Source organism: Oncorhynchus mykiss, chromosome 12 (genome assembly GCF_057628025.1).
Source record: "Oncorhynchus mykiss isolate SJ-2025 chromosome 12, ASM5762802v1, whole genome shotgun sequence".
In the NCBI taxonomy this organism is placed as follows: Eukaryota; Metazoa; Chordata; class Actinopteri; order Salmoniformes; family Salmonidae; genus Oncorhynchus; species Oncorhynchus mykiss.
In genome coordinates this window covers 53,304,044-53,314,088 of record NC_143033.1, presented here as the reverse complement: position 1 = coordinate 53,314,088, position 10,045 = coordinate 53,304,044, and positions in this window count along the sequence as shown.

The window sequence follows — 10,045 nt, the reverse complement described above, 5'->3', positions numbered from 1 at the left end:
GTAGAGTTTATGTCATCTTATCATTGATGAGAATGTCTCAGATGACAACCGAACTGACATCATATTCTTTAAGTACCACCGCATATGTTCAATTGTTCGGATTACCAGAATATAGTTCATTCCCCCCCCCCCCCCCCCCCCCCACCTTCTGATGTTCCCAGAATCTCTGTGTTAACCAAGGTTTTTGCAAATGTAACATCAGTAGGGTCGAGAGAGGAAAAAAGGGGGAAGAGGTATTTATGACTGTCATAAACCCACCCCCCAGGCCAACATCATGACAGTACATTGGAATGGAAATGAATGCAATGTGTACGGTGTGCGTAATACCAATTCAGAGAAATCCTACAGGAAAGTGAATGAGTGAAAGCACATAATAAATACTGTACACTCCACCCAGGGAGGTCAAATTCCAAATTAAGGAAAGTGTAATGAAAACAATCACTTTCAATTGGGATACATAATTAAAGCTGAAAAACAAACTGCACCCTTTCCTTTGATATGTTTGGAAGGAGTTGAGGGTGGTGATGGAGCTATAGCTCGAATCTTGATTGCTTTTTGTCAGTGAAACTGCTCTGTGCTTGTATAGTCCTGAAATTACAGAACGCACTGGAGTAGAGGAAGAGACTTTGTGTGGCCCATACACACCTGCAAAATGTTAGGAAAATGTTCCATTGACATTTTTTTGACTTGAAAGGTTCCCAACTTCCCATCCATTTTTCAAAATATATATTTTTTTACTGTGTCATAATATATCAGGAATATGTGATATAACATCAAAGTAATGGAAATACGAAGTCTCTTCCTCTTTCCATGACTTTGATGTTTTCACTCCTTTGGGATATTCCTCCTCTCCAAAACTTAATTTCTTATATTTCTTTCTATATGACACACACACAAAAAATCTAATGGATAGGAAGTTAGAATCCTTTCAAGTCATTTTTTTTTCATCTAACATTTTGCAGTTTTGTATGGGCCACACGAAGTCTCTTTGATGCAAGGCAACAACGTGACAGAGGAGAACTGCTCTGAAATCAACGATTCATAAAACATTTGGAAAAGCAAATATGGAAAAAGGATTAATAGAAGGTTTGAAGTGGGTGGATGAAATGGAATGTAAGGTATTCGTCAGTGCTTAATTTGTAAATCGGGAGGTGCCGGAACAAAAAGTGAGCGGGAGAGGGGGTTGACCTGGGTAACTCAGAGGAACCGGAACGGATGAGAAAAAAAAGCACCTTTTATAATAACGCATTGCATAGAGCAGTAGAGTAGAGGCATTTCCTGTAACGATATCCCTCGTCATCTGAGGAGGAGTAGGAAGAATCGGACAAATATGCAGCGTGGTAAGTGTTCGTCATATTTATTACACTGAACACAGGAAACAAACGAACAAGCGAATAAAGATAAAACCCTGACTCTGATTGGGAACCATACCAGGCCAAACACATAGAAATATAAACACAAGAACAAAACATAGAATGCCCACCCCAACTCACGCCATGACCAACCTAAAATAGAAACATTCAAAAGGAACTAAGGTCAGGACGTGACACTTACAGAAGTTGCACACATGGGGAACATCTGTAGTAGCCTAGGGTGTGGGAAAAATGTGGCCTTTTATAAACCCACTTCATGCAATTCTGAGTCATTTTACATGACTGGAGACTTTGGCTGAATCTTTTTTAACACTGCACAAATTATCGAAATGACAGGCTACATTGACACTGACAAACTGAGGGTCTGAGATCAATAATAACGACCTTGTCTTGAATCCATCAGTAGCCTAGGACAAGGTGTGTGGAGACACATATTCTAGGCTACAAAGCGAGGAGAAAATAATAGTCTTAAAAATGCTTTCCAGATTCACTGACACCCCCAATGTTGAGCAGCTCACTCACCAGTGATGTCCGATGTGTTCGTGCTTTTAGCCTATATTTCTCTCTTGTTTAACTTTGTAAAAAAACATTTGCCTACAGCAGACTAATTTGAGTTGTCTCTTTTCAGCAGGAGCCATTTTTTTACCAACCTGTGTTTTCCTGTGATATTATTTTAAATATTGGGAAAGGCCTGTTTTGTCTGCATGCTGTTTGTTCACTGACAGATTTGCCTCGCGTTCCTGACTGTAGGCTATGCCTTGTTATTGGGCTACACACAATCCACAGCAATTTAAAAAAAAATAAGCTATTAATCCTCTGTGGCTAAATTTTAGGCCTTCTCATGGCGTAGTAGGCTATTCTGATTTATTTCATTTATTTCTGAACAGACAGCAGCAATTCTATAACTTTTGCAAATTTATCAGGGGTGCTGCAGCTTCTCCAGAGCCCTTTGATTCTATAAGGAAATAAATAATGAAGTGCAACACTGGAGAGATGAGAGTTGCAGGCGCAAGTCTATCAGAGCAGAGAGAGATCCTAGAGAGATACAGGTGCACTTCCCACACGGCCACGGCCCCACGTTGGTCTCAAAGATAGGTAGCCATGTTGTGCAAACCATAGGCCTGGCAGAATAAACTCTTAGAATATCAGGCTGGGGGGGGGGGGGGGGGGGCAAATAGGTTCCGCAACGAAACAGTCCCAAACGGAGAGGTGCCGGATCCTGGTCTTCATTAAACTTTGGAATGCTTTACAGCTGTGAGCAGGACATGTGCAGCCCCTTCCCTTCAGACAGAGGAGCAGAGACAGAATCTGTAGACTTAACTCTTGTGGAGTTGTAGAGAAGTTTCGTCAGACTTTCTCTTGGGCTGAGAAGTCTCAGTGTATCTATCAGTCCTGGCTGGAAGCAGGAAGACTACCCAGGCTCCGGATAGTGTTTGGCTAATCAAAGAGGCCAATCAAAATTCCTGTCGATGTGACTCAATTCATTACCAGCGAGAGCAAAGAGAATTAAGGCTACTGCTTCACAGTGGAGAGTAGTTTTGACACACACACACACACAGACGCACGCACACACACACTTTAAAAATGTATCATTTGGTAATGAAATATGCTAATGAAATGTTGGCAATCTGTCTTTCCCACGAATGCAGAAAAGTTACTTCCATGCTAAAACAGAAGTATAACTCACCAGATTACATTGAGTCTTCATGCTTTTTATCCACATACATCTAAGAATTTAGGAGGGCGGCGCTACTGGTATGAATTATTTGATAAATGTATGTCTGAGCTAATACCTCCCTTTGTGGTAATTTCACATATGATCAGTGACAATGGCTTTAGTCCTATAGCCACTAGAGTAGTCAAACAAATAATGGAACACAATTTATTAAGCAGTTTAGACCTAGATTAAATCAGATCACGCACCAACTGGCAATAGCAGAAACCTGCATAGCGGATGTTTTGGCAGTGTCAGAGGTGGAACTGCATTGGAGCTGTCAAATCGGTTAGCAGCTGCTCTTGCGATCATTGTCACAAAACCACACCTGCCCCACTCAAGTTAGAAGTTCTGAAAATTATTAAACATAATAATGAGGATTTATATTATCCTAATCGAGGTGTAGATTACATGTCACATTCCAGTTTTCAAACTTGTAAACAAGGCTACATGGGATTTATGTTAATGTGGCTCCATGCAGCCAATGGCAATGTCCCCTTTAGGTATAATGCCCGGGAGCCACTTGTGGATTTAAGAGCTCTAGCGGAGTTCCACATCTGACACCGCCAAAACAACAGCTATGCAGATGTTGGCTGAAGCGAGCCCCTAGGGTTTGGATGCAAATAGTGTTCACATGTTACTACATGAATTACCATGTTGTGTGTTTGAAAAGACAGTCACGTCACATTGGTGTGGGTTCAGGTTCAGTAAATCAGGCAGCAGGGTAAATCAAAAGTACAGGCCTCCATTTTGCAGCGCTCCACAAAACACACTATTAAATGCACTGTCGGGTTTACACCTGGAGGAGAGCTTTAAGATACACAATCTGCTTAAAGGAAGGGGTGTGAAAAACAATGAGGGAGGGAGGGGAACTGAGGGAGAGAGAGAAACAGAGAGAGATGGGGAGAGCGAGCTAGATAGACAGACAGAGAGACAGGGGAGAGAGAGAGTTGGGAAACCAACCACGTCTGTGATCCGCTTTGGGACATTTCTGAATTTCATTCGCCTTTATATGGCTATAAAAAGCAACTGGATTGTCACAGATTTATAACTCCTCTGTCGTGTCTGCACTCCCTTGATTTTTCTCTCATTTGGTGAAGGCCCATATGCAAACTCACACAAACAAACCCTCTCAGAACAACTAAGTGTCAATTCTCTTATGGAACACACTATTCTCTAGGGCTGGCTGTCGAGAACATTATTGACAGATGAGGAGTGAGGTTAGTTACAAAAGTGAATGTTCTCTGTTGACGACGCCCACGGAGAGAGTGAAGCTGCATGCCATTGCTAGCGATGATCATCCCTCTTCCCCATGCAGCCCAGCCCTCGGGACAACAAGGGACAACAAGTCCCTCCACCGCCACCATGATTAATTTACATTAACTTTTATGTTTCCATTATCAGCATGGCGTAGGCTGGGTTTGAAGTGGGTTCATTAGGCCTATAACATACGGCCATAGTGTGCTGGAAGACAGCAGCATCACATGTCCCTGGATCATTCATCTTGAGGATGAACAGTGGCAAGGGCCTTTAGTTACACGACCCACCAGACACACACTGGAGCTGGGCTCTCTCCATAGCCTGCTTAGCCTGTAGACTTGAAAAAACAAAGGGGAACTCTCCATGGTCAGGTATGGTAGGAACAGACCATCATCAACGTTTCAGGACCACGAACAGCAACATCTTTCATATACAGGCCCTTCAGAAAGTATTCACACCCCTTTTTTCACATTTTGTTGTGTTACAGCTTGAATTTAAAATGTATTAAATTGAGATTGTGTGTCACTGATCTACACACAATAACCCATAATGTCAAAGTGGAATTTTGCTTGTAGAACATTCTAGAAATTCATAGAACATGTGAACTTCAAATGTCTTGAGTCAATAAGTATTCAACCTTTTGGTTATGGCAAGCCTAAATAAGTTCAGGAGTAAAAATGTAACAAATCTCGTAATAAGTTGCATGGACTCATTCCATGTTCAATAATAGTGGTTAACATGATTTTTGAAGGACTACCTCATCTTTGTACCCCACCCATACAATTATCTGTAAGGTCCCACAATCGAGTAGTGAATTTCAAGCACAGATTCATCCACAAAGACCAGAGAATTTTTTGAAGGCCTTGCAAAGAAGGGCATTGATATGTAGATGTGTAAAAATAAAACAAGCAGATTCTGAATATACCTTTGAGCATGGTTAAGTTTTTAACTACACTCAGTCACTACAAAAATGCAAGCGTCCTTCCTAACTCAGTTGCAGGAGAGGAAAGAAACTGCTCAGGGATTTCACCATGAAGCCAATGTTGATTTTAAAACAGTTACAGAGTTTAATGGTTGTGATATAAGAAAACTGATGATGGATCAACAACATTGTAGTTAGTCAACAATACTGACCTAATTGACAGAGTGAAAAGAAGGAAGCCTGTACAGAATACAAATATTCAAAAACATGCATCCTGTTTGCAACAAGGCACTTAAGTAATACTGCAAAAAATGTGGCAAAGTAATTAACTTTTTGTCCTGAGTACAAAGCGTTTGGATTTGCAAATCCATGCAAATCCAAAACAACACATCACTGAGTACCACTTTTGTAAATGAGATATTTTGCAAACATTTCTGAAACATGTTTTCACTTCATCATTATGGGGTATTGTGTGTAGATGGGTGAGAAAAATAAATGTAATCCATTTTGAATTCAGGCTGTAACACAACAAAATGTGGAATAAGTAAAGCGGGGTGAATACTTTCTGAAGGCACTAGTAGGAGCAAGCCACCAGTGGTGTTTCAGGCCAATAGACAGCAATATCTTCCACAGATAATATCATTACCAATGTTTCAGTGCCATGGACAGCAACATTTTCCGTATAGTAGGATCGTCACCAGTAGAATTATGGGGAGAGGCATATTCAATAGATAGTGGATATAGGCCACTAGTAATTTCTATCCCCAACCAGTTTAAATTCGCATCAGCACTGTCAGCATAACATACCTTTAACTCTTGTTCTCGATATGGGAGGCACTCTTCTCTTGGCCCTACAGTAGGTCCTCGTCCCTGGAGCCTTGTTTGTTTTGTCATCATTGCACTCTGCTAGAGCTGGCAGCACTGGGAATCTTGTTTATCATTGTACTGCCCAAAAATACATTTCAAAAGCTACGCTAAAGCACTGCATGGTTGCTGACAGTGGGAGACCACTGTAACCAGGCAGGGGGCTGCTTCCAAGAATGTGGCCACCTTTTCCCCCTGCGTTACCACACTGGCACTGGGGGAGAGAGGGCACACACACAGTCGCTGCCGGTTCCCAAATCCCATTCAGAGGGATGATTTCTTCATGTTGGAGAAAATGAAATCTTCACTTTGGGAGAGCTCCTAGCAATGGTGTGAGAGGCCGAGAGTGTCGCTCCTAATATAGGCACTTTGGTCTCAGCTCGTGTCCTGCTATGTGTGTAAAGTGTCCTCTCCATGGCAGTCACAGTTTCATTGTGCTGCTCTACCACCACATTCTCTCTAGTGCTGAAACTACCAAACAAGCATACAATGCTGGGCATTATGTTAATTTGTGCATTATGGAGCTCATGGACACATTGAGAAGAACAGGCCTTTCAATTAAATGATTTTAATTTGATGTCATGTTGCTTATTCAGAGTACAGAGTATAGCACACAAAATCCTGCTTGTACACACACACACACACACACACAGAGAGAATATAAGCATTTCAATTAGCATAATTCGCTTAGCAAACATTGATATCTTTTATATCAGGTCTTGGTGCTTGGTGGGGTGCTGCAAGCTCACGTTGCATAATTGCAACTATTTTGTATTAAACCCTTCTATTTCCAAAATCTATATTTAGAGAAAACATGATGCCTCTACAAAATGAACACTTCCTGATAATTTCTGAGCAGAAAGTATATACAGTATTTCCTTACTGTTGAAAGCTCAGCATATTGGTAATAACTTTCACTGGGTTCAAATTGAAATGCGAAGCTTCACTGAAAAGGTGAAGTATTATAACCAGAAGCCATAAAATATTGTGTGTGGTGTGTGTATGTGCATGTGTCAAGTCCCTTGGGCAGATCGCTTCAAGGCCAAGATGTCAATTACTCGTGATGAAAAACACTTGCAGACATCCTAGTAAGAAAATGCAAAGCTCAGGTGAAAGAGGTCAGGTGTAAGGAATCCCATGGGTCTGGTTTGGATGTGCTCAAGATGTTTCTTCAATAGTTGCCCATCAGCAATATTGTAGTGGAGGAGTTTGAGTTGTCCCAGGGAATAACACCAGGCTTAAGCTGTCCTCCAGGTGCTTTTTAAGCCCTGGCCTCCCAACACAAGCACCGAGTCTGTCTGGCTGTCTGTCTGCAAAAACCTAGCATGGTAATTCTGCATAAAAATGCCTGCAGATATAATTATAGATAGTCATTGCATTTAACCCAACTCTACTGGGAAAATACTGATGAAATAGCCACACTTCATTTGCAACTCCAGTAATTGTTGCTAGAAGCCACATTGTGACCTTGTTATTGTTTATCTGGGCAAAGCAGTGGATTGGTTTGAGCTGTGTGTTTTCTAGTCATGGATTGAAATGCATAAAGTTTACTACTGTACGTAATGAATAATTTTGTTGCAAAGGCATGTAAGGAAAAGCTAGATATTCTATGTCAAGAAATTATTTCAGTTTAATCTATATAAATATAACAGAAATATACAAAATATCACAGTTTGTGAAGTAGCTACAGTAAACTCTTCGTACAAGAAACTACTCAACACTTTTCACATTGTAATCATATTTCCTTCTTTTTAGCTGTAAAAGGCTCATTCTAAAGAATGCCATCCATTTATGACTACATATACAGTCAATCAATCAATCAAATGTATTTATAAATCCCTTCTTACATCAGCTGATGTCACAAAGTGCTTTACAGAAACCCAGCCTAAAACCCCAAACAGCAAGCAATGCAGATGTAGAAGCACGGAACGTACAGTATAAATACATGGACATACAGTATAAATAGAAGCATTACTTATAGATTATTCATGAATGAACATTCACGGTTCAGTAATAGATTTTTCCATACATACGCATGCATGCAGTTATACATAGGCTTTTTATACAGAGGCACACAAGAGCTTTAGTCTGCTCTTTGGCTCACAATGTCAAGCAGAAAATCCTCTGCTGCAGCCAAGGTTGTTGACCTAAATAATAGCTACATGGCACAGGGCTCATCTGGATATAAAAACATATTGTAACACTCTATAAAGATGAGTGTTTTTCGCATGTTTACCACAACTTTCCAGGAAGAATCCCAGGTACCCCCATAACGATAGCTTGAGTACATGTTACTATAATAGTCATAAGGCCTTTTTCACAATGTCATAAACACTACTTGAACAGGACATAGCTAATTGTATGGTGCAAAGTTAATTCATAACAAGTGCATAATAAATACAGTCTAAACAGGATACAGCTGATTTTGTTCTGTTTATGTAAATCATATTAACGTTAATCTGAACCTGCACCTTGGTATAGAGGATGTTCACATTGATGACAAAGGAGTGGATTGTGCATTTCTGAATGACTTATATCCTCCAGTTAACTTAGTGTCCTTTTGTCTATTGTGTGTCCTCAACTCCTATTCTCCTTTTGGAAATTGGATAGGAATCATTCATGTTTTCCTTGGGTTAGCATAATAAGGCGAGTTGCGACAAAAAAGTGAACCCCTTTATGAGCTTTAAGAGACATTTTCTCTGAAGTGGAAGGGGCCCACAGAAAATCCCTCTTTAGTCCCATTTAAAATGACAGGCCATTGTTCAATCCAAAGACACAGAATATTCCAGACAACACTTATCTCTCCCTCGTTTGTCTGGATCAACCCTGCTGAACGATTACCGCTTTTTGAGCTCGGTTCGGTTTTGGTTCGATTATCAAAAACATAAAATAATAATAATCTCATTCTTTAACGTTAAATGCATTGTGCATTATGTGGGTTGAATGCTGTAACAACACAGAATACAACTTTTAATAAAAGTCCCATGATGTTAGTGACTGCCCATTGCTGCTTATCATTTATTAACATTACTTTAAGAAAATATTTAAGTTGTTGTGTATATTACATTTGATTTATGGGATGACTTTATTATTTAATTCCATTTCATCTCATCTCTATAGAGCTGCCTACCTATACTGTCTGACAAAATCCCTATTTTATAGTTCTTCAAAGTAAATAAGGCACACATTTAGGACTAATGAATACCAACTGTCATTCACTTAGATCATGGAATAGAGATACCTCGCGAAGCAACAGCTGATCTCTAATCACCTCACAATCCTGCATTCTTCTCTCTTCAGTAGCAGGCATAAAAGAAACACAGGCCAGGACAAGTAGATGAGCAATGGATTATGGTCATTGTAGTTCATTACCATGTTTTAAGCACTAAACTATGAAGAATATTTGCCTGTTGGATACTACAACTCGCTACTACATCACACAGTTCAGGCCGGATCTAATTCACAGAAAAAAATAGGAAATGGTACTCAAATAATTGAAATGATGTTGGTCAATTAGTTATATAAAAACCAAAGCATTTGCAAAACTTCTTAGGGCTGCAATCCCGTTAACGGGATGATATGACAACAGCCAGTGAAAGTGCAGGGTGCCAAATTCAAAACAAAAGAAATCTCATAATTAAAATTACTCAAACATACATGTATCTTTACCGTTTTAAAGGTAATATTGTTGTTAATCCCACCACAGTGTCCGATTTCAAATAGGCTTTACAGCGAAAGCACCACAAACGTTTATGTTAGGTGACCACCAATTCACAGAAAAATCCAGCCATTTTTTCCAGCCGAAGAGAGGAGTCACAAAAAGCACAAATAGAGATAAAATTAATCACTAACTTTTGATGATCTTCATCAGATGACACTCATAGGACTTCATGTTACACAATACATGTATGT